This window comes from Simochromis diagramma, unplaced genomic scaffold, assembly GCF_900408965.1.
Source record: "Simochromis diagramma unplaced genomic scaffold, fSimDia1.1 OVJJ01000695.1, whole genome shotgun sequence".
In the NCBI taxonomy this organism is placed as follows: Eukaryota; Metazoa; Chordata; class Actinopteri; order Cichliformes; family Cichlidae; genus Simochromis; species Simochromis diagramma.
In genome coordinates, this window is record NW_024387488.1 from 223,204 (window position 1) to 249,187 (window position 25,984).

At 39.0% G+C, this 25,984-nt stretch overlaps 1 protein-coding gene across 1 annotated transcript in view; it reads right to left on the reverse strand.

Moving 5' to 3' along the window:
* Nucleotides 1-24,592, reverse strand: part of pde5ab (phosphodiesterase 5A, cGMP-specific, b) — a 113,707-nt gene extending 89,115 nt beyond the window's left edge. Inside the window, exon 1 of the mRNA XM_040016777.1 lies at nucleotides 23,795-24,592. The gene's annotated coding sequence lies outside the window, so the exon portion shown is untranslated. The remainder of the gene's footprint in view (nucleotides 1-23,794) is intronic.
* Between the last annotated feature and the right edge of the window lie 1,392 nt (nucleotides 24,593-25,984).

The window sequence follows — 25,984 nt, forward strand, 5'->3', positions numbered from 1 at the left end:
CAAGCATTTTCTTCTATGCTTTTAAGTGCTCACTAACTAACATTCACTCATTCATACCTGAGCTACAGCCACCTCAAATGCAACATGACATCTGGATACAAACTTTAATGTAATCACCTGTATCATTTTCTAAATGTTGCCAATGCAAACAAAGGCTGTAGAAGCATAGTTTTTTAAAAGCCATTTGTGAACGTTTGACCCTATTGGATCTTAAAGAAGAGATCAGAGGTCGAAAGTAATGTGATATTTAGAATCTCCATTCTATATATGTCTATATGTTGTCAATGTCATCAATGGCAGTAAGAAACATAGTTTTAAATAGTTCTATATTGCATTAATATTACTTTGACCTTCGGATCAATCTAGTGACCTAAAAGGAGAGGTCAGAGGTCAAATGTTTATATTTGAAATCTTGAATGAATTTTATTTTGTTAACAATACACAATAAGAACCATAGTTTCCAAGTTATTAGACATTTTGTCAATTTTCAAGAAAGGGTTTGGTGGATATAAGGCAAATTAGAATGGACTGTTAAGATGATCCCACTCTACACCTATACAAAGGTTTATCAGACGTGATTGAAAATGCTTTGAGGTCTCTACAGACAGAGCGGCGCACTGACAAAAACTTAACCTCCTTGGTCGAGCACTTATCAGAACTCTACGCAATCAAAATTCCAAATAGTGAGTTCAGCCGCTCAGGCTTCAGACAGTTTTTTTCTATTCTTGGCTCTGTATAATCTAATGAACTAACTTAAAATCGTAGACAATTAAAATTAGGAAATTACAGACATTTCAAAATGAATGAGACAAACTAGAGTGTTTTTAATCCTGAAAAACAATTCCCTCCAATGTCTGCATGTTTAGAAGACCTTTATTGCAGCCACTTCAGTATTTCCAGTTTGTGATTCTTTTCTGTATTTAGTGTTGGATTTAACAGTGAAAACACACACTCTTTTGGGTTGAGATCAGTCCTTTGAAGAACTCATTGAAGAATATCCCACTTTGAGAAACTCTGTGGTTGCAGTATGCAGTATGCATTGGATCATTATTTGAATTGTGAAGTGCTGTTTGATCACGTTTGCAGTATTTGGCTGAATCTGAGCACAGAGTACAGCCCTGTAGACATCACAATTCATTCTGCTACTTCTATCAGATGTCACATCATCAGTAAACATGGTTCTATTTATAGCTATCAGCTCCACGGGCAGCCATAAATCTCCATGCTATAATGCTACCTCAACTATGGTATGTTTTGGATCATGAGCAGTTTCTCCCCTTTTCCATAATTATCTCTTCCCAGTTACAGTTTTTGCCCGTTGCCTGAACACATTTTGCAAAACTTTGCTCATTGTGCCAAAACCCTAAACACAAGTAAACATGACACAACACTGGGAAATATACCATTCACATCTGCACCAAATTGAAACTCCACTCTCAAAACCTAAACTCTGCTATCAAAACCTAACATTCCTTTGTCAAAATGTAACTCTGTTGACAAAATGACACATACTTGCATCATATGCAAACACTTACAGAGCAGGGGGAACACACTAGTCTACTTTATATAAAGCACTGCAGTCTTTGATTTCCATTGTTCATTCAGAAGGCATATTTTCAGGAGACACATTTGCAAACAACCAAAAAAGCAAATAGGCCTACTCAATATTGTACATTGCAGTACCATGAATTCAGATAAAGCAAAAAAAAAAAACAAAAACAAAAAACCCATAATACAGTAATAGAAAAAACACTATACTGTAAACAAAAAATCATGACAATTGTGCATACGTGGGCTCATGGATCCCGCCGTCTGTTGGGGTCTGGCCACAGGACCTCATCAACATCGCAAGCAATGTCTTCTCCCGCTAGGCACCGGGGAAAATATCCTCTTCCATGTCAAAACCATCCATGGATTGCTGTCACCTGAATGTCGCCGCAGGCCTGTTCCATTGCCTGCAGAAGAGGCATGCAGGCATGTAGTTGGCGGTCATATACACGCCATCTCCAAGCCGAAAAAAATTCCTCTATAGGGTTTAAAAATGGTGAGTAAGGGGGCAAGCATACCACTTCAAGTTGACTGTGGTTGGAGAACCAGGCCTGGACCAGAGCAGCCCGATGGAAACTGACATTATCCCATATCACCACAAACCTGGGCTGATCTGGTCTGTTCTGTACAACTATATCATGGAGAGCATCTAGAAATGTGAGTATATGTTGGCTATTGTATGGACCTAGTTTTGCATGATGATGCAGAAGCCCTCGAAGGCTTATGGCGACACACAATGTGATATTTCCCCCGCGCTGCCCTGGGACGTGCACAATTGCCCTTTGGCCAATTACATTACGATCCCGTCGTCTTGTTTTGCACAGGTCGAATCCAGCTTCATCAATGAAAATGAATTCATGAGGCTGTGCAGCTCCATCCATGGCCAAGATTCTCTGTAAAAAAAAAAAAAAGAGAACATATTACTGTACTACAGTGCTACACATACAGAACCCTCACCCCATCACACGGGTACCTGTGTAGCTCTCAGAATGTATTCATGTGGTACTGATATGGTACATATTCAGCTCGAAGTCCTTTGACCCTGTCACTGTTCCTCTCAAATGGGACTCTGTAGAGCTGCTTCATGGTGATGCTGTGTTTTCCCAAGATGCGTCTGATGGTGGTGATGCTCACATGGTTTATGTTGTTGAACACTTGCCTGTCTGCAAGTATTTGCTTTCGTAGCTGGTGGAGACGGATAGCATTGTCTGCCCTCACTAGGTCCACAACGGCAAGTTCCTGCCGTTTTGTGAACAGGCGTTGGCGTCCTCCCCCAGAAGGTCTTCGAGTCATTCTAGAGAAATACAACCACATATTGTCATCGGTTTGCTTATTTTTCTTACAGTACTTTACTGTATATACTGTATCATCCACTGTACAACACTGTACTTCAATATAAGTAATCATGGTATGTTTCACAGAAACTACCACTTTGGCTGCAAAAGGAGCATTAGCACCCTGCAGTACCCTGTACACTTGATATGGTAACTGTAGAACAGTACTATAAAAACCATCTGAGTAGAGTAGAAGGCAGTGAGATGAAGACAGACCTGTTTTCTAGTCGGAATTTTCTTATTACAGATGCCACTGTGAAGCGGCTTAGATGTGGGTGGACTCTCTGCCCAGCTTCCCTCATAGTCAGGCCGTGGTTGATGACATGGTCCACCAAAGTTGCTCTTATATCATCAGAAATATGGGTCCGTGCATGGCCTCTTTGACCTCCTCCTCCTCTTCCTCTTGCTCTCCCTCCATCCATGCTTGCAAAGTTCTTGAAATGGCTAAACTGAGGGCTTTTTGTGGTTGGCTAATTGGTGTTCAGTTTTGCAAGTAAGTGCCTTCAGGTGTATATTTGAGTGGTTGCAATTACCCGATGTGTTTTGTATTTTGGATACATGTGTTTTCCAAATGGCACCCTGAAATTTCATTTTTGAACGAAGTGTCTTATGTATGAAATAGAGTGTAGTATGCAGGACCATGTGTGTTGCATAAAGGAGTAAGTGTGTTGCATAATTGCAACCAGAGTGCAAAGCAGCACTTTTGTTTAAGGTATGGGTACATGTGTTTGAGGTATGGTAACAAAAGCTTCAAGTTGTGTTACTTTAGTCTAAGCATGGGTTTATAGTGTTCAAGCAACGAGCAAAAACTGTAAGTCATTGTGGAAGGATTCCATTGTCTTTTGTAGACTGATACAAATCTAGCAGCTTTTGCTGAAAACCAGAAGTTTAGGCTACAGATTGTTTACAACTAAAATAAAATAAATGACATAAATTGGTCCTGCCAGGAGCAGTAAGCTTTGAAAATATTCACTTGAGGAGATAAAAGTCTTTTTTTTTTCAGTATCACCTCTGATCCTTAAAACAGGACTGTTTGTTAGCAGAGCTGTGTTTAATGGGTTCCCTCCATCCAGTAAAGTTGGAGAGAACACAGATGTGTGTCTGCACAGTGTCAGCACAGAGTGAGGACAGCAGGAATAACTCTCACAAGAGAGTCAGTGACAGAGAGCTGCTCTCCTCCAGCTCAAATGGAGCTGTTTTTCTCAGAAATCACAGAGAAGCCTTTGATTGCACCGAGCTAAAAATGACAATTACTGTACAAATATCACATAATCTTCCCCTATCCTGTGCTAGAAATGAGGACCACATTACTAAACTGAACTACCGTCCCCAGAAACACCACTTTGTTGGTGTGTTGTTGGTCTGAGTCTACATACAGAAAAATGGATGCACCCAATACTTAGAAAAAAAAGGCAAATTCCTACGCAGCAGAAAAGAGACAAGAGAAAATGACTCTTTTTGTAGAGGAATATAATTCATTCGCCTGCTCTGACTGTACTTTGGCAGGTTTCCAGTTAGACAGCACAGAGTGAAAATAGACGGAAATTATAATGACAAAGACAGAGGGTGTATATGTGTTTGCACAGCAGTTTCATCTTAGAAAACAAAGCTTTCTGAGATGTTTCATCTACTTTCAGAGTGTGAATGCATTTAGAATAGTGATGGGATTTCCGGCTCTTTCTAGAGAGCCGGCTCTTTCGGCTCCCAACCGGCTCTTCAGGTTGTTTTGTTGCTTTAATTAATTTATTATTAACAATATTATAAAATTATGCACAAAAGGAATTACTAACGTAAAAACAAAAGTGGTTTTATTTATATATGTTTATATATAAATATATGTGGTGGCCCCTAGAGACAAAACACGTACAAACTCCAAAACACATTCCTAGAGTTAACTGAACTTCCAAAACAGAGCTACCTAGATCACTTAAATTACACAACTGAAAGCATGTGTGTATTGTTTGTGTATTTATACACAAGCACTCATATATATTCAAATAATTTTAAAAAAATGTTCATTTACCTGTTACTACCACACACCAAATCTGGTCGTTGGTACTTGCTGGCTTGTGTAGCCACTAGGTAACAAAAGCTCAACACTGCCCCTAGCATCCTGGAGCACTTCTGTTGTGTTTTGTACCTGTTTTGGAGTTTTTACGTATTTTGGAGTTTTTACGTGTTTTGGAGTTTTTACGTGTACTTTTATTTATTCACTCCACATAAAATGTAATAAATAAATCATATATTACAAAAACCAACTATTCACAGTTCAGCTTTTAACTATTTAAATTTTCAGCTTTTTCCTTTTAAACAAATTTAAAGTGAAACAACACAAAACACTGCAAACCACAACACAATTAAATATAAATTATAATATGAAAACAAAAAGAAGATGCATATTCTCTGTCATATGAGCCTGCATGAATAAACTTTCTGAATCCTTTATTGGATGTGGATGATTACTATACCTTTTTAATGTGACGTTGTTGTCCCTGGCTCTCTTTCTCTCTCTCTCCCTCCCGCTCTGTTCCTGTGCTACTGCGAGTGTAACTACCGCCCCTCCCCCCTCTTCCCAGCGCAAAGCACAAGGCTCGCGTGTGGAGTGAAGTGGAAAAAAAGAGAGAGAGAAAAGGAAAAAAAAAACCCAAGGCTCACGATAAGGAGCCGGCTCGTGTCGTTCACGTCAAAGATCCGGCTCTAAGAGCCATTTCGTTTGCGACCGACACATCACTAATATAGAAGGCATTATGTTTATCTTTATTTCCATTACAACTAAAATAAATTACTTGGGTACTTGATTTCCTACCCTTTTTTCGGCCAGTGTACACTGGGGTAGGCTTCGCCCTAAAGGACACAGAAAACTGTGCATTCCTGTAATCATCAAAGCAGCTAACCAGCAACTTCACAAGACACAAGATGACCTTTAAGTGCTTAATTGAGGGACATATCTTACTTTTGTTTGCTGTATTGCAGTGCAACAATGGGGTTTAGTTGAACTGGACGTCATAATAGTTTCACCTCACAGCAAGAAGTCTCCTGGTTCAAATCCACCAGCTAACCAGGGTCCTTCTGTTTGGAGTTTGCATGTTTTCCCTATGTGGGTTCTCTGCGTATTCTGCCTCACTCACAGTCACATATTAACCCAGAGACTAAGGTAACTGATGATTTTAAATTAGTCTCTCAGTGTTTGCCCTGTAATAGACTGGCAACCTATTCAAGGTGTATCCTCCAGTGACCCTGAATTAGTTAGGTGGTTGGGAAAATTAATGCCAAAAAGGTGAGGCACCCTAATAATTACAGTTCAAGCCTGGTAAATAACCACATATTCTGTTCAGACCTCAGTAACATGCTTAGCTTAACCTATCTTAATGGCACCCCAAGGTGCAACAGCCTCTACTATCGGATGAACTACGATGCAGCTTCAATATGCCAAAACAACTTAAACTTAAAACACTGTTCAATCTGCAAAGAAACTGCAATAAAAGCCAAAGGATCTGACAGTCCAATTCCCTACAGCCAAAAGCACATGGAAAACTGGAGAACTGGCAATGTGTGAAAAGGCCAACGTGCTAAAAGCTTCAAGCACAGCTTAAAAGTGATTAAACTTAGCAGGTATCAGGTTCAGCTGTGTAGGTTCAGGGTTTGAATTTCCTGGTGACAAAGCCTTTTTGGGAAGAGTTGCTATGATATTCCTGTGGGTTGATTTTCAGCTTCCTCCACAGCCCAAAGATATTGATGCTGGAATAACTGATGATTTTAAATTAGCTAGATGTCTGGCTGCATGGAAAAAGTGCTTATATGCACAGAATAAAGGTATGAATAAATAAATAAAAGAAAAGGTAAAGTGCGACTTGTAGTGTAAGTGCTGTGTATGGTTAGCAAGACTAGAGAAATAAATGAATCCTGCCTTAGTCATGAGGAACTTCCAAGAGGCTAAAATTGGGTATTACTAAGAAATTGCAGCTCTTATGTTCATTAGACTGGGATTGTCTGGACTATAAGGTATTTGAAAGGATGGTTCTTTTATGTACAATTTCAAGGTTCAAAAAAGGCATAACTGGTTGAGAACTACAGAACTACCACACCAAGCAATGCAACTCCCTCTGGTCTATACTTTTTTCCTCATGGGACTACCCTACAGCAAGAAGGCAACCTAGACAATACCTCCATCATGTGTGTGAACTACTACTACAAGAAAAGAACAGTCTCGAGACTTAACTGCCGGCTAACGGAGCCGATTTGTGATCGAACAGCAAAATAAGTAAACAGAAAAATAATATTCAATGTTCACGAAGATGTGGAACTGTGAAACAGAGACTAATCATTTTGGTAATTTTTTGTGGAACTTGTTTTTAGAAATAACACTTTTTGCACTCAACCTTTTACCTTTGAATCTTTATACTTGTAAGTCAAATAGCTATGTTATCAAATAATTCTGGCATATTGTTAGAATAGTTTTAAGCTGATGAAATTATTTGCAGTCTAAAAATGCTTAAAGAGACCAATTTGGAATTCCAGGGCTTTCATTGGAGATTATGTATCGGAATTTCAGGAGCAGGATCACGCCCCCAAACACGTTCCTTCAGATTGTCATCTACATAGGTTCCCCCAGTTCTGCAAGCTGTTCATTCTCGTTTACGTGCCTCATTTCTATTTAGTGCATGGGGATCTGCCAGGCCTGGGAGCCATCGCCAGTCCCCTTCGAGGCCTTCCCCAATCCCACAGCTCAATTTATGTCAAAGCATTCGCCTTTACCTACTAAAACGCTGTCAAACCTAGAATGAGAACGTGGGCTCAGCTAGTGAAATGTATAGTTTGAAAAGAACTGATACATATTTAATACAAGTATGTGAACCAGCATTGACCCCTGTGTCTCCTAAAAGCACTTTTTGCCTTACATCGGGCAGTGCTTTCAGTTTCCTGTTCATCTACCTTGTGTAACAAATGCTTGTCCTGATTTCAGTTACTGTCCAGATTTATGGCTGTTTCCACAGTCATACTGGCCTCAATAACTCAGCAGATATAGGCTTACAGTAGGTGTTCCTATCTGGACTGCATGTATTAGCCTAAATAGATTTCCCCTCATATTTTATGGCATTCTTCGGCAGTGATCTCATTCTGAACTTTGTATTTTGTTACTTAATTACACAAGGCTATAGTATCATCTACTGCCCTGATTGGGAAGTAACATGATGAGTTATATAATTTTTCTGACGCTGATACAACAAAAACCAATACAGTTGTCTTAGCAGCCATGGTTATTACAATGAGCAAGCGCTGGAGGTGTGCCACTAAAAGAGGTCAGCATGTAATTGGTGTAGTAAGCTGAATTTGGCCAAAAGAAAAATTATTTCATGTGTTTACTTAGCACTTAGAGGAGAAAGATAACCCTAGCTGTTTGGCAGGTACTTGGTCATTAGTAATAATTTAATGATGAGTTGAAATTGGGATCCGATGATGATGACATTGACATATAACACCATCTTCATCATGATGAAATAGATATCTTTGAGTCAAATGCCATGGCAATCAGTGTATTACTAGTTAAGATAACAACTGAGTGTTGATAGGAAAAACATTTAAACTCAATGTCCATTTACCCTAGATGTCACAGACTCTTCATCAACAGAAAAAAGCTGTCCATGTTGGCATTATTAATAAATGTATTTATTTGTGGCCCCAGTATGCAGTAGACTGGATGAGTGATTGTCGGAGCACAGTAATAGAAACAAGTAGAACAATTTGAAAGAAAGCTAAGAGAAATAATGATTGATGTTTAGGTCTCGATACAGTCTGAGACTAAACTTTAGTCCCTGTAAAACATCAAATCACAGAACACAGCAAATGTTTAAATGGAAAAATTAGATCCACATCAGAATGAATCATCAGTGGTTTTTAAATTAAATTCCTCAATAATTTATGTCGTACTTGCCTTTAAAGTACATGTGTTTTTTCCACATACATGTGTATGTGGAAAAAAATGACCCTATGGAAAAGATCTCTGATGAGTGGAAACACACTCATTAAAGCTGTTTGTATAGGTGTGTAGATCTCTGCGTTGTGTTATTCTCCAGGGTTGTTAGATGATGTTTGGTTGCTAACCTATAAACACACACTGCAAACAGTGTTTGTCACATTATGTGCATGCAAATGCACTTATCCCTAATTGGTAAGACTGCTGATCATGGTTATATTTATGGTGAAACAACTGCTTAAACTGATGAGCAACAGTTGCATTCCTTTTCAGTGTTTATGTTTTTGTTTCTTTCTGGGGAACTCAAGAAAAATATTCCAAGTTCATACAGTGAAAATTTTAGGACAATGAGATCCACTAGTATCAACTGTTACAGATAAGTGATTTATTTTGTTTTATTTTTGTGGCTAATTGTTGACTTCATTTAAATTTAAACTGTGTTTTTCATCAATAATTTTCATATTTCTTTAATGATTCAACGGCGTCTCTGGTATTCGCTATACTAGTCCTTTTGCAGTGGCATGACATGTTGCTCCATGATGAAGCATGTATTACATATTCTGTGCTACAAAAACTAATGGTTTTATGAAGACATAAACAGTGAAACTATCGGTACCTTTTTATGTGGGTGCTCTAACAAAATCTCTTCATTATTTTGAAAGTCTGAGATTTCTTTAAAGAATATGAATGCAATGTTTTGAATGTTTTGAAACGGTAATGGAAGCGGGGGGAAAATGCTGGTGAATTGTGGATACACTTCTCTCAAAATCCACATTGTATGACTGTTTTAGGTACAGTACATTTGGTACCAATATTGATTGTATGTGCTGTCTTTCTGTAAGACAAATGTAATTTCTGTCCCAGACTAAGGTAAACACAATTCACTCTTGAATCTGAATCTGTCTCCACTATTTGATTTAGTCTTAATATAGTGGGGAAAATTACATGAGAACATGACCTCAGACTGTAGAACACATTTACAGTTACATAAGCTTCGCTGTTTGAGCCTACAGACGTCTATAGTTCTGTAATGTACACTATAGACTCACCAGTTCTCACTGCAGTTCTGATCACTGAGACCATTCAATTCAATTTCAATTCAATTTTATTTATATAGCGCCAAATCACAACATAAGTCGCCTCAAGGCGCTTCATAGATACAGAGAAAAACCCAACAATCATATGACCCCCTATGAGCAAGCACTTTGGCAACAGTGGGAAGGAAAAACTTCCTTTTAACAGGAAGAAACCTCCGGCAGAACCAGGCTCAGGGAGGGGCGGGGCCATCTGCTGCGACCGGTTGGGGTGAGAGAAGGAAGACAGGATGAAAGACATGCTGTGGAAGAGAGACAGAGGTTAATAACAGATATGATTCAATGCAGAGAGGTCTGTTAATACATAGTGAGCGAGAAAGGTGACTGGAAAGGAAAAACTCAATGCATCATGGGAATCCCCCGGCAGCCTATGTCTATTGCAGCATAACTAAGGGAGGATTCAGGGTCACCTGGTCCAGCCCTAACTATATGCTTTAGCAAAAAGGAAAGTTTGAAGCCTAATCTTAAAAGTAGAGATAGTGTCTGTCTCCTGAATCCAAACTGGAAGCTGGTTCCACAGAAGAGGGGCCTGAAAACTGAAGGCTCTGCCTCCCATTCTACTTTTAAATACTCTAGGAACAACAAGTAGGCCTGCAGAGCGAGAGCGAAGTGCTCTAATAGGGTGATATGGTACTACAAGGTTATTAAGATCAGATGGGGCCTGATTATTTAAGACCTTGTATGTGAGGAGCAGGATTTTGAATTCTGGATTTAACAGGAAGCCAATGAAGGGAAGCCAAAACAGGAGAAATATGCTCTCTCTTTCTAGTCCCTGTCAGCACTCTTGCTGCAGCATTTTGGATCAGCTGAAGGCTTTTCAGTGAGTTTTTTGGACATCCTGATAATAATGAATTACAGTGGTCCAGCCTGGAAGTAATAAATGCATGAACTAGTTTTTCAGCGTCACTCTGAGACAGGATATTTCTAATTTTAGAGATGTTGCGTAAATGGAAGAACGCAGTCTTACATATTTGTTTAATATGTGCATTGAAGGACATGTCCTGGTCAAAAATGACTCCAAGGTTCCTCACAGCGTTACTGGAGGCCAAGGTAATGCCATCCAGAGTAAGAATCTGGTTAGATACCATATTTCTAGGCTTTTCAGGGCCGAGTACAATAACCTCAGTTTTATCTGAATTAAGAAGCAGAAAGTTAGCGGCCATCCAGGTCAGACCACAGCTGATCTTTCGAGGTTAGATTGAATTATTCTAGCTGCCTCAGTCATTGACCCACCATGATTTATGGCGTGGTCAACATCTATTTTTCCGATCTAAAGGGATACTGTTGGTGGTGTCCCTGTTGTTGTCTGTGGCCTGTGTTCTTGATCGCGTTTCCCCAAATCTCTCAAATGAGGCCAAGTTCACCTCTAAGGTGAGGCCCACAACTACCTGGCAAATGTGGAGTTTGTCCCCAGATATTCCTGTGACCACCACACCTTTCTCATTCTGCTTAACCACCTGACTGCTTCCTGTTACAGTGTGTTGTTGTAGATATAACTTAGATGCACTCATATCACAAAGTGAAATCAATCATCAGTAACAAACTGGTGCCATGGAAACTTTCATGACATGGACACTTTCCTGAAAACTATATTTTAAGTGGACTGGAATATTTATCATTCTGAGCAGTTGTATCAGTTGATAGTTAGATAGTTAAGGCATTTTAGAACATATATATATATTAATCTAACTATGTTTAGATCAAATGTGGAGATTTATGTCTAGACTGGAAGAAACTACATCACATCAGAAAATGATTTCCATCGTAATAATTGCCCTGTAACCGCAGAAAAATAAAGGTTACTTTTATGTACCAAAGCATGAATTAGCGTGATGATAATGACGTCTCAAACTAGGCATAAATGTATTTTTTGTAAATTCATGTGTTTTAAAACCATTAAACCATTCCAAATTTAACTAAGCCTTTAAAAAGAATGTGAAGAAACAACTGCCATGACATTGTCTCTAAATCCTTTATATTGCTCAAGAGATATCAACCGACATTGAAATGATGCCCTGCCATACTTTTGTGTAATACCTCTTTGTGCCACAAGATGATGTAACAAGTCAACACAACCTTATTTTTAACCAGTAAAGCCATTAAAATGCCACGGGGCCAGGAAAGATCATCAAGGTATCTTAAGGAAATGAAAAGAAAAACATTAAAATAATGGAGGGAAAATATGAAATATTTCATAATGTGACATAAAATTATTGTTTCCTCAAAGGACTCTGATTAATTATTAATCATAAGAACCGTGGAGTGTATTTATTGTCACTGATGCCAGCTGTCAGGCTCTTTATTTAAAATTATATTGCAATTTTATCTTATTGTACCTGCATCTACAGCATGTCACACTTTCACCGCATACATCTACAGTGACTTTGTGTTAGGAGAAATGTGAAATTTCTTGAACTACTTGACGCAATTAATGCATATGCTACGATGTACTTTGTATGCTTCTGTAACTGGGTGTAACAAACCAGAGTAAGTGGACTCACAAAGATTGGACTAACACAGCAGAGAACATGCATGTTACAGTGGGGGAAATAAATATTTGATGCCCTGCTGAATTTGTAAATTTGCTCAGTTAAAAAGAAATAACATTCTCATGTGTTTATGGTAGTTTCATTCCATCTGGTGAGAGACATAATACCAACTAAATATCCATTACATATAAGTCATAAATTGATTTCCACATTAATGAGTGAAATAAGTATTCAATACCCTACAACCCAGCCAGAATTCTGACTCTTATAGACTCCGACAGACTGGATTATGATCAATCAATCATTTAATCAATTGCAAATGGATGTAAACTCCTTATATGTATAAAGCAACCCTGTCCAAACCATCAGTTAATTCCATACTAACCTTGCCACTACCTCGTGCAAGTCCAAAGAGCTCCCAAAGGATGTCAGAGACAAGAGTGTAGACCTGCACAAGGCAGGAATGAACTACAAGACCGATGAGAAGCTTGGTGAGAAGCCTTTCCCACAGTAATAAAACAACGGTCCTGAAGGAAGTTTCAAATACGGCCTACAGTATTCCTGCTCATTTATACTCAGCCTAGCTTACCTTTTTGGAAATTATGGCGAAGTGGACTGCATCGTTTGTAGCTTGCTCCAGTTGCACTGTTGCTGAAGATCGTGTTATTATTAGTAAGTGCTTTAAATATGTTATATTAGAGACATTATTTCTGATGCCCAGGATGCTACTGTCAAATTACACCAGCCGGTTTAAGACAGAGCTGTTGTGTGAAAGACCTGTAAAACTGTAAAGTCATTCTAATTTTCATATTATTCAAAGATTGCTCCCCATGTATTTTGACATTTAAATAAGCAGCATAGGAGCTCATTCATTAGCATTACTGCCTCAATCTAGGAAGCACCAGGATTGTATTTTTAACATGTGATCTGAACTTTGTGTAAAGTTTTATCTTCTCATTTCATGTTGTTGTCTTTGGTGACTGTCCTCCAATCTCACAGACCTTGAAGACGTTGATTCTTCGCACCTTCATCACTTCATGATAGAGTATTTAAGGCTGAAGAAATCCTGTAGTCAGTCAGTGACTATACGGAGCTGCCACTGTATCCCTTTTGGGCAGATCACAAAACCTTGGCATAGTTGGGTAGTAAAGCACCTAAACATTAAACAAGTCCAGTTGGCCCTGTTATTTATTAGGTTAAACTTCACTATAACTTATCATCCCAGTTCCCATTATCTAATATAAAGCCAGATGCCTTGTACCACCAACGTGTGGCCACTGATTCTGTCTGGATCATTGGCTGTCTCTCAGTTGGAAGAGTTTGGAAGTCTCTGGCCATCAACGCTCAACAGAATGAACCTGACCTCCCCGTCTCCTCTACATTACATTAGGTATCAGGACATTGTGGTCACAGCCAAATTCTCATGTCATCCTACAAAAGAAATACACAATTGCTTTCCTTCAGACTATTTTTTGTGGCCAATTCTGTTCAAAAATATTTATGAATATGTTTGTCTTTTCTGTTTGTGTCTAAAATTCCATCTCTGCGCTGTGGGGACAGTTTAGATTGCTGCCGACGCTTGTACACGACTAGTCCTACATTGCTCTGGACTTCATGAATGGTCTTGACCATCACTGATCATATTTCTAACGCTGCTCACTTTTTCACTCTGCTCAAGCTCCCATCAGGGCTAGAAACACAGCTGTCTTTCATCCTGTCTTCTTTCTCTCACCACAAAAGCAAATGGTCCTAACCCTAACCCTGAGCCAGGTTCTGCCGTGAGGCTCCTTCCTGTTAAAAGGGAGTTTTTCCTTCCCACTGTTGCTAAAGTGTTTGCTCATAGAGGGTCACATAATTGTTGGGTTTTTTCTCTGAATGTATTATTGTAGGGTCTACCTTACAATATAAAGCACCTTGAGGGGACTGCTATTGTGATTTGGCGCTGTATAAATAAAACTGTATTGAAACTTAATTGAAACAGCCCTGTTGCTAGAGCACATGTTAACATGGAATTCCTTTGGATATTGTGTCGGTCTGTGGACCCCAGTTTCCTTCTTGGGTGTAGAAGGAGGACTTTGGGTAATTTTTCTTATGGCTTTTACCTCCAGACCAATGGACAAGCAGAGAGAACCAACCAGGAGGATGTGTCATTCCGGTATGTGGCTACTACCAAACAGTGCAAATTACCTGGGTGGAGTAAGCAAACAATTCTACAACCTCCATGGCAGGCTTTCCAAGGCGCTTTCCCCATTCAAAGCTTCAGTGTGTGTGTGTGATGTTTATTTTTTTTCTTTTTCGTGGAACACTGTTACCTAAGCATCAAAGCTGCCATGCATTCAAAAAACAAGATCAAGTGCTAGTTCACCTAATCATAGGTCTGGTAAACATTCTTCTTTTTTATGTTTTGGCCACTGTAGTGAAAACTGAATAATGTACAGCATTACTTAGCTGCAACAAGACCAGACAATTCCAACATTTTGTCTACTCTACAGACAAAAATCCTCCAAGCCTTTTCACAGCTGCGATAGTCCCATTATACAAGCTCAGTGAGCCAGCATGCAAAACACCAAGAACTTGGAACCCAACTGGAATGCAATCATTTTGAATATTGCACAAGGGCTTTGTTTAATATTCCACGGCAATAACAAGCTAAAACGTTTGCTGTAAAAACATGACACAGAACTACAACAAGTAGTCCAATTTGGAATAAGCAGAATTTAAAAGAAAACATGCTGCACATCATACCATCACGCCAACTTTTAATAATTGCTCTACGTGGAAAATCACTTACTTACTTCCTTTCGAGCACAAGATGGATTTGAAACCATTAGAGGATCATTAGTTGCTTGGGAACAGGAGAAAAATTGCTGCCTGAGATGACTGGTGAAGAACCCATTTTCATCAATAATATCTGAGTAACCTCAGAGAGAAATGCAGAGAAAGTTGCTCAGTACTGCATGTTTAAATGGGTCATAACTGCTAAGGCTCGTCTTTAAAGTAAACACAAGCTTCCTTTTTTTGGTACAATTTGCATGTTCACAGGACAGTGAGGACAAGTATGTGCAGTGCTACACATTCACTGTGTCAACAGGTGTCTGTCAGAATAGATATTTACGGACTGCAGCTCTTGCTACTGAATTGAGGTCCCTGCGTTTATGTCATCAGAGCTAGTTTTTCCCCATATCTGTGACATCTACCATCTACCAATCTCTGCTTTTAAGCTGTCAAATCTACTATTTAAAACCTCTACAGTGTTCAGTACTTTGTAGAGATACTGAACACTATTCTGAAAGTGTTCAGTATCTCCTTTGCAAATTATCTAAAAATTGCTGCACAAGCAATTTCAATGCTTCTTTTCCTCCACATGATTTTCATTAAACCTGCATTTTCCATTGTACACATGAAAGAGTGAGTAAAAATACAATAAAGTACAATAAATAAAAATAATACAATGAATAAATAAATAAACAATGTTGATATTGATAGTGTGACAAAGCATTATGTTGGAGTCACTGCAAATGTTATTGCAACTAAAAGAAATACATTTTAAGAGTATCTCTTCAGGCTACTAGTGGTGACACTGACCCTAGCTAAATGCAAAACTAGTGGAAAGAACAGTCAGAAAAGATGAGGAGAAAAAATGTCACTGCCCTTGACCTCTTAAACCATTTCTGTTTTGGGGGCTTGTCTCATTGTTGCCCCTCTAGTGCACCTGTTGTTGATTTCATTAACACCAATGAAGCCAACACGGATTAAAAAACACCGCAGGAGTTTAATCAGCTTGATGCTATACACTGACTAAAAAGTGTTTCTTAAATTTTTTTGAGCAGTATATTGGTATGCTGGACCCATTGGAGTCATCTCTTAAAAATAAAGGGAATGCAGAAGTGAATTAGACTGTCTGCTTCTATACAAGTCTATGGGAAAACAACTTTCTGACTTGACCTCTGTAAACACTTTCCTGATGAGTTTACAGAGATAGAGTTATGGATAAAAACTTAGGTTTGTTTTGGAATAGATGTTCTGTTTGTTTCTTGGGGATATAATCTGTTAAAAGGGTTGCAAGATCATCTGTGGCAAACTAGTTTTTCACAGTCAAAATTGCCCCTCCTTCATACATCTGTTTTTTGGGAACCAAGCAAGAGTGGAAATATTCATTTCTAGGCCTCAAAACAGGACTTCAGAAACCAGTGGATGATGCCATCTCCCTCTTTGTAATCTGAGAATCTCTGAGCTAATGTAGTGATATATCATTCAAATACCAGTAGAAGAAGACACAATCATATATTTACATACATATAAGTGACCTGCCAAAAAGATACCAGCATGTGGCATGTGCCAGCAGTTAAAAGTTCACTTTTAGCGATTGCTGGCATGCACAAGAGCAAGAGTTTTTGGGAGCAACAGAAGCAGGAGCTGTTTTTAGGGACAAATTGAAACCACTGTACAATTCTGGCCCCGAAACTACGGGGTGCTGTCTATTTCTCATGATTTGGTATATTACACCTCTGTATTAATGGATATGTTACCTTCTGTCTGACATGTCAACTTGAACTGACCCATCAATACAGGTTTTTCCTCAGGTTTTCCTACTCATTACACTTTTTTAAAAATTATTCTTACACAACTGTAATATTTTTTTGCATCATATAATATACTAATATACTAATCAGCTATACAATACAAAGCCAAAACCTTTATGAAATTTTGCTTGCTTGCAGTGCTCCGCTCTCAGTTTGAAAGAGTAAATAATATGTAACATACTAGTTAACATTTATCAATTAACACTAATATTATAACTTAAAAAATTTATTCACTAAGACTAGTTAAAGGATCTAAAAGTAAACAGCTATACGCTCGCGGACGTATTCACAAGTGAAAAATATACTTTCAGTATATTAAATATAGATGTTAAGGTGTTTCTTCTTTGAAAGCACTCAAGAGTGCTCACAAAGTGAACCAGTCACTGCAGTCAGGTTTCCTAGGTAATTTGTTAGCTGAAAATATGCATCCATACACTAATTCCTCAGTGGAATCTGGTGCTCCATGCTTGCTCTGCTAACTGGGTTAGAGCCAGTGTGGCAGCCTGCAGATGAATAGTCAGCAGAGGGTGTAAGGTAATGTGTTGAGGCAGTGCAGATCCTGGGCATTCATCTTATTCTTCTCTACCTGGGGAGGTCTGCTCCAGATCCTGATATTTTGCTATGTGGCACTTAGCAGAAACCTCTGCCTGGCAGAAACCCAAATATAAAAAGAACCTACTTTACCACTTATAAAACCTGGTAAAGGTGGACCACATACAGTGGAAAACAAATATTATAACTATAACCATTTTCCATTACAACAATTTTCAAGCTTTCCTTGAGTTTGTGCATTATGATTGCAGCTCTATATTCCAAGTGTAGCAACAGTTTGCCATGGGCATCCATTGTTGATTGTCTTTTTCAATTCCCTATGTTAACTTGGAAGATTCCTTTGAGCTTTAGGCCCCAGGAGCCTGTCCGAGCATTCATGACTCTAATTTAGTATGCTAAGTTCTGTTTGGTCCAATTGGCATGTTTGCAAACATGTTTGTATTGCAGGTGTTATTCCCTTTGGTCAATAAATAAATTGTTACTGTCTACATTCTCACTAGGTTAATTTTTACTAAAGCTGGGCATAAACTGTGCGGTTTTTTTCAGTCGTGTTATTTAGCTCCTGGTCAATCTGTACGATTGAATCGCAGGGGTTAGAAGTTCGTCTGTCACGATGCATGGTCCCACATGCTCTGATGCTCTGATGCGACCTAGAAGTTGTGCCTCCATCGCTTGTGTCCAAATCAAAGTCTGCACTGTCGTGCTACTCCATCTTTTCACTTCTATTTCTGTGTTTGTGTGTGCACAGTGTGAGAGCTTGCGTTGATACCCCACGAGGGGCGACAGGATTTCAGACATTTCAAACATTTTCTTGCGACCATACGATTGCTGATCGGGAGCTGGTCGTGAGGTGTTAATCGCTTCTCGTTACCCCATGTGTACTATATGATGCACGACACACGATTAAGGCGAAACTCGGGCCAATCCCCAAAACGGTCGCACGACTGAAAAATCGTCTCAAAATGGGCCAAAATCATACAGTGTATGCCAAGCTTAACCAGACTGCTTCCTTTGATTCATGAACTGTCTGTATCTTCAGACTATGGCAGCTATTGATTGTTTTGAGTTGTGCTTGTGCCAGTTTGTAAGACCTAGCAATATCTATTGCTTTGCACAGTATTAAATCAGAACTGGCACTTAGCAACCTCTGACAAACACCATGCAATCCCTTATCATCTCATTACTGTTAGCTGCAGTCCTAAGTCTGTCACAAACTGTTCATAAGGTTTGCTGTCTCCCCGTACCTTTTAAATGTCATTTTATATCATGTAAATATGACGTTAGACTTTGTCATTACAAATACATGAGGATTAATATTATTGCCACTAGTGCATTTATTGTTTTTGCTGAAATTGATGTTCTTGAAACTTTATAAATTTAATATTAATAAATCTAATAATCTGTTAAATTTTGACAAAAACTTTTTTAAAATGTTCTGAAAGTGTCCATGTATTTTATTCACCAGAACAGGATAACATAACTTTTTTTAAACACACATAAAGGGCTATCCAGGTGAGGGCACAGCCTATACCAACCACAACAGTCCAGTAGGAACAGTAACCTTATTATATACATGAACAATACTGTCAAACAGAGCATCTAAAGTTGTTGTTTTTTAAAAGATACTGTTAATATTACACCTACTCCTCTAAAGCACAATATTTCAACAATGGTCCAGCTAACAGACCAGATTGTGGGTTAGATCACCAGCTCACTGCCCTCATCATTTCTGCTGATGCTGTGGGAGTCAGCTGGCTCTGGCAGCAAGTCAATAAAATGACGCAAATTTGTGGCTGAACCTAAGTCATTATGGTCTTGTGTGGCAGGCCAAACATTTAGCACATAAAAGTCGTGTTGTGAAAAACGGTACAATATCAGTTTCCATTAAAACTTTTGAAGCAAAAGTTTTTACAAATTACTATGACACAAAATAAAGGAACAGCATCCCATTGTGGCTATACTACTCAAATGAAAGGAATAAGTGGTGGATATAGTTTTAGAAGGATCTTGGAAAAGTAAGTATGACTTTGCTGTTTCTAATATTCTAATTTTGTTCTATATAAACTTCATCTAAAGCTGAATGTTTATATCCAATCTGCCCAAGGTCAGCAGATATTTTTAAATATTATATATAATTACTATTATTTTTAATATAATAATTTATGTAAGACCTGTATTACATTTTTGAAGTTCTGAGTGCTTGTTCCTTATTACCAGTGATCTACAGCAGGCGTGACTATAAATCTTCATCTCTAACAGTCAAGGGACGACTCTGGCCAGGGTCATAATAAGCTATCCTTTGATTCACCTTCCTTTCATGGACTTGATTCTGTTTATTCTCCCCATTCACAGATTTAGTGAATCTATTACCCAGCTCACATAAACGCAAAGGCGCCTGGCTGGCTGACACTTCACCTCTGCAGCGGAAACTTGTCCTAGAGTCAGGCTCTGTGCTGTTATATCTTTTGAAAGGTACCGTGGAGAACCGCCTCTAAGTGTAAATCACGTTTTGACACTGTGCTCCATTAAAGGTTTTCTAAAGCTTGAGTCAAAAACAGATAGTTTAAAGTGTAAAACAGAATTGTAAAAATACAGTATTGCTCTTAGTGGGTAAGGCTCTTAAGACATGGGGGGAAACTGTGAGTATGAATAACTTTTACACATTTGTTCATTTCATTCTCTCTTTCTCTCATCAAAATGCAGTTTTTGTTTTAATCTCATCTTGGAGATGGCTTGGAATAGCTCTCATCCTAAAATGGAAACTTGGGATCCACAGAACGGGAACTTTGCTCCATTAGTGTCACCTCCAGAGGGAATAGGTGACTCGTGTAACCTCAACAAACCAAAAGAAGAGAGAAAGAAGGGGATTTGGTGAAAGAAGGCACTGGAAACGTGAACCAAAGAACATAAATACAAACTTGTGCCAACACTTGTCCATATTCAAACATCAAGCCCTATATGTAAACCTTTGATCCTACTTTTTTCTTTCCTTCTTCATTATGTAATTGTTGCTCCTGGAGTGACGAAAAGCACATGGCCTTTGCTTACATGTTCCTATTATAAAGCAATAACTTCCAAGCTGGGCAAGCTCAATCTAAATCTAGCTGAAGAGCAGGGCCATTAATCAAACTGTTACACCCGAAAGGATCTGCACCCGCTAGAGGGAGGGAGAGAGAGAAAGCAAATATATTCTTCTATAAACACATATGACTGTTGAAACCAAGCACACCATTGTTTTTCTTGTGACATTACCAATAAGTTTGATGTGTCACATGGCCCTCTTCCTATTGAAAAAACAAAAGTTGTATCCAAGATGGCCGACTTCTAAATGGCCACCATGGTCACCACCCATCTTGAGGAGTTCACATATACTAATGTGCCACAAACAGGACTTAAATATCACCAACCATTCCCATTTTTATTATGGTGTATCCATATAAATGGCCCACCCTGTAGAATATGTTGAGTTATCACCTTTTAAACGTGTTAACACCGCCATGTTAATAAGGAGCCATTTTACATATCCAGCAAACTTGAAACAAGAACAGAAAAATACACATTTTAGGCAAATTCTTAAGCCACAGAAACCAAGACAGAAATTTCTTTGTAGTTTTTCTGAGGGTTGGGAGAAAAGAAACCACTTACCACCAGTGTTGGGACTAACGCGTTATTAAGTAACGCGTTACAGTAACTACGTTATTATTGTGGTAACGAGCACGGTAACTAGTTATTATGCCAAAACCGGGAACGCGTTACTCGTTACTGGGATTTAGATAGGCTCGTTATTCGTTACTTCGTGTGGTGGCTGCCGCGGAGCTTCCACAGATTCAATAACATTAGCAAGTGGTGGAGGCCAGCAGGTGGATGAAGGAAAAGGGAGGCAAGAGGAGAGACCCGAAGCGGCCGCTGGTCCGAGAGTGTCAGGTGAACTGAACTTCAGGTAAGAAGTAATAACCTGCAGTGCATCTGGGTCAGATATGAACCAAGTTTAGGTGGAGTTTATTTTCGTTGTGCTGACTTTTTCATACTGCGTGCTAGCTAGCGTGACGGAGTTTCTATAAACAACAGCAGCACGTTTGATCAGCTGTTGTTAGAATTTATTTAATATTAATTTCTAGTATCAGCTGATGTTTGCTGGAGCCACAGCTGTAAAAGCTGCTGGTCATGATATGGTTTGGTTATCTGGTGAGAGGGAAACATGAAGATGAAACCAGGAGATGTCCTTACTGGATCATCAGAGCTGAACAGGTGATGGAGAAACAGGTTTACCTTTTAGGTGACATGAATGAGTTGAAGGGAAGTTATGAACTGTTTCTGAGAGATAAATAACACCAGGATCCTTTTCTAAGTAGCTGACAGCTGGTAACTGTGCAGGGGCGGGTCTAGCAAAGTGTTGCCAGGGGGTCCATGTAGGGCATTAACAGGGAGAGGGGGGCACAAAGAAATACTTTTCTTTCTTATTCTCATTTAAAATGTCTAGCTTTTTAAAAAAAATAATTATCTGAGTCTTACAGCAAACGATTGATAGATTGATGCATATATACCATCAGAACAGTGTACATCACTGTCACAACAGTGTTTATTTTCATTCAAAGGCTTTATGATTTTTCCTATAATGGTGGGCCGGTCTCTAGTCAAAATGCCCGGGACGATTTTTTTGTCCCAGTCCAGCCCTGTATGCAGCTCATCTGCAGTCTGGTGTTACCTACATCTTCCTATTCAGAAGGCAGAATTTCCGAGTTCTGAGTACAATCGAAAGCACCACGACTGCAGTTTTTGTGTTGGATGTAAAAAGCAGGCTAGGATAGAATCAGGTGTGGGATTTCTCTCGTGGAAATGTGCACATTATTCTTTCCTTTCTATTGGTAGGTGGCACAGTGCACTTGTGGCAAGTAAGCAAGCTAGAAGACTGGCAGTCTGGCTGGGTATCCAGTTACGGAAGCAACACATTAACAAGAGAATTCTGAGTAAAACCAAAGTTACTTTCCCTAGTAACTAATTACTCTGAAAGTAACGAGTAACTTGAAGTAACTGAGTTACTTTTGCTAGAAGTAACTAGTAATGTAACTAAGTTACTAATTTAAAGTAACTTACCCAACACTGCTTACCACATACCAGAACTGTCAAGTTGCTGAATGTACTGTTACTGTAAAATTACTACACTTAACAAACTTATCAGCATTGCTCTTAAGTGTTTATTGGTGAACATGACAACAAAGGCTGTAGTCCTGGTCTAATAGAAGTGCAAAAAATAATATTATGCAGATTTTACTCAGGAAATAAAGATTCTTAGCATGCATTGTTTACTGGATACTTGCAAGATAACCAACTTTCTCTAACTGATAGTCACTCTCCTTGCTAACTTTGCTACCTTGTAGTTCAGAGCAACAGCAGACGAGAGCGGAAAGAGCCACAAGATGTTTACAATCTTATAATGTTGTGCAAACCTGAGAGCAGGCAATTTTACAACAAGATGCTCCACATTTTGTATGGTGTATTATTTCATCTGTTGTAATATATATATATATATATATATATATATATATATATATATATATATATATATATATATATATATAATTAATGTTACAAGTGGTTCTGTCACTCTCATCTTGTGGTTGTGGTATTGTGAATTAGTTAATGAAGCAAATTCAAATGAAGCTCTCAATCTCTTGAACAGCTCAGCTGGATACTAACCATCACTTCAGAGGTTGAAAATGTTTCCACTTTGCCTTGTTTGCCACGATTCTTAATATATCTCCACTGTACACAAATCTACGCTCAGCACTAACCACCCCAATGCTCTACTTTAAAAAAAACAAACCTCTAAAAGAGCATCAAAGATCTCAGCAGATAAGCATTAATGTCTTGTGTAGTAAAACCAAAGCAAAAAGGCCTCTTGAGATATTTTCACCACTAAGTAGGCCAAATTGCAGAACGAGGAGCAGGAGCAGAGGCCTTATATAGCCAGAACAAACTCATGCTTGACTTTAAGAACTCAGCACACTTGTGTTGTTAACCTCAGTGATAAGTTATCAGAACTAATGACTTATTTTAGTGGCTAAGAGGGGAAAATGTGGAAAAAAATAAGATGTCTGGTGTTTATGTGTGTTAAGTTATAGAAGATAGAAAGAATGTGACCTTGAAATGGTGAAAAAGAAACCAAAAGCAGAGGGGACAGAGACAGGGGACAGATGGAGAATACAAAAATAAAACCAACCGGTAAGCCAGTCAAATTCTCCACTTCCCTTCAGACTCTCCATTTCCAATCATAGTAGTCCACTCTTTAAAGAAGGGAAAGGGGGTCAAAGGTGAGGATTTCCTGGCTGTCTTTCAAGCTTGGTCCCCTAGTCCCTGGACTCAGTTCAGATTCATCCCAGAAGTCCCACGACCTCGTTGGAAGTGGTGCCGTACGACGCAGGACTGTGGGATTTGCACAGACCTTTTTTTTTTCAAGGGACAGCATGTGTTTGTTAATGTTAGCTTCTGTGGGCGGCTACGGTAAGACATGAAAAATCATCCAAGAGGAGGGGCTGTCAAAGTGTGAGAGCTGACAGACTCAGCCTGGCACTCTACTAAAGCTACACTACTAGAGGACAAACAGTTGGAACAAGAAAGAAAGAAAGAAAGAAAGAAAGAAAGAAAGAAAGAAAGAAAGAAAGACTTACTGACAGTACTTAAAATTCCCCTTTGCAGCTGTGAGGCAGCAGTTTTGTGTTTTTTAATAAATGCCAAAACCACTTTTCTTTCAGGGTGTTGTAAAAATGTCTCAGAAAGAGTTACAGTCAGATTGTTCCATGATGTAGTCAATTATAGTAACAAGTATATTCAAGTAACTGTCACACACAGCATGAGCGCTCTGTTTCACCACAGTGTCGCACACAAACTCTTCCACTTCCTTACAAACCACTCCTTCCTCCGTCACTCTCTTCAACACACACACAAAACAGTGAACTCTCCCATGGTTCAATGTGGCTGCGGTCTGTCTAAATGGGCAACCCCCATCCTCACTCATGCATTGTACTTACCCCATGGCAGTGGAAAGATGTCTTTGTGGCTCCACTTAGCAACCTCAGTCTCAAACTCTTATGCACATGCACTGATGGAGCCTACCAGGGGGTTTCCTTTGCTGGTTTCTCCCACTGTTTTTATCTTCACCCTCCTTTCTCTGGCTTCAGCTGTATCCTATTTTGGAATTAGGGAAGAGAGAAAAAAATGAATAATAAAATTGTCAGAAAGCAAGCAAGGGAAGTAGAAATAGGATCAAAATATTTTCTCACAGTGTCCCAAGCCAGGGACCTTACTGTGACACCAGTATCCCTTCCAAACATCCCTCTTTTTTCTTCCCTTCTCCTCCTTCGCTCCAGCTTGAACACTGTGCAGGCCCACAAAGAGGCTGCCCTCACTTTTCCAACTTTATCCTGTGACAGGGATTCTCCAGTGACTTTGGCTCTCACTGTCCTTTGTTTTCCCAAAACTGCGGCAGCTTCAAAACCCACAAAAGTTTGAGCAATAAAAAAATAACACATTTCCTTTGTAGCATTCATGGCTTTTCTATATTCCAACTAAATCTTAGAACTGTCTGGCAACAATACTACTTATATTTTATAGTTCATGGGAACTGATCAAAAGACTCAGTAACTTTTGAACGCTAAATTATCTCATATTTCCTTGACGTCATTAGCAAATCTCCTAATTATGCAACTTACAGTGGAATTAACTGGAAAATAAAATTAAATGCTGGTATGAAAATGTTGATAATACTCCACTACATCTTTAATTGAACCCTGGTGATCAAGGATTCTTCAATTCTTGTTGATTTGAATAAGTTTCAGTTATTGAGGGCTAAAGCCTTCTCAAAACTAAATGACTTGGAAAATAAGGCCTTAGTTATCAGCCCTTCACACCTCCCAGCGGAAATTTTGTGATCTTGGTTCACCCCACCAAACCTTTACTTTTCCTCCTTCAAATCGTCTTGATGCACGCTCAATCATTCAGGTAAGTAAATCCCCAAAAGTTGATTCTGTTCATCTGGACGTAGCGTTTTCAGTGGGAGAAGCATTTCGTCACTCATCCAAGTGACTTCTTCAGTCCCAGCTGACTGCAGGTTTCCCCAGACTTATAAACAGGACATTTGCATAATGACTGAAACCAGCCCACTGAAGGAACAATGGGCTGGGAGGTCAGTTCCTTAAACATTAATATGCAGGTTGCTGTTTATAAGATTGGGGAAAGAACGGGAAGTCACTTGGATGAGTGACAACATGTTTCTCCCGCTGAAAACGCTACGTCCAGATCAACAGAAACTTTTGGAGGTAGTGACAAATCCTTTGTCCAGTCTACTCAATGTTCCTCCTCTGCACATGTCCAAACCATCTTAGTCTTGCCTCCCTAACTTTATCTTCAAACT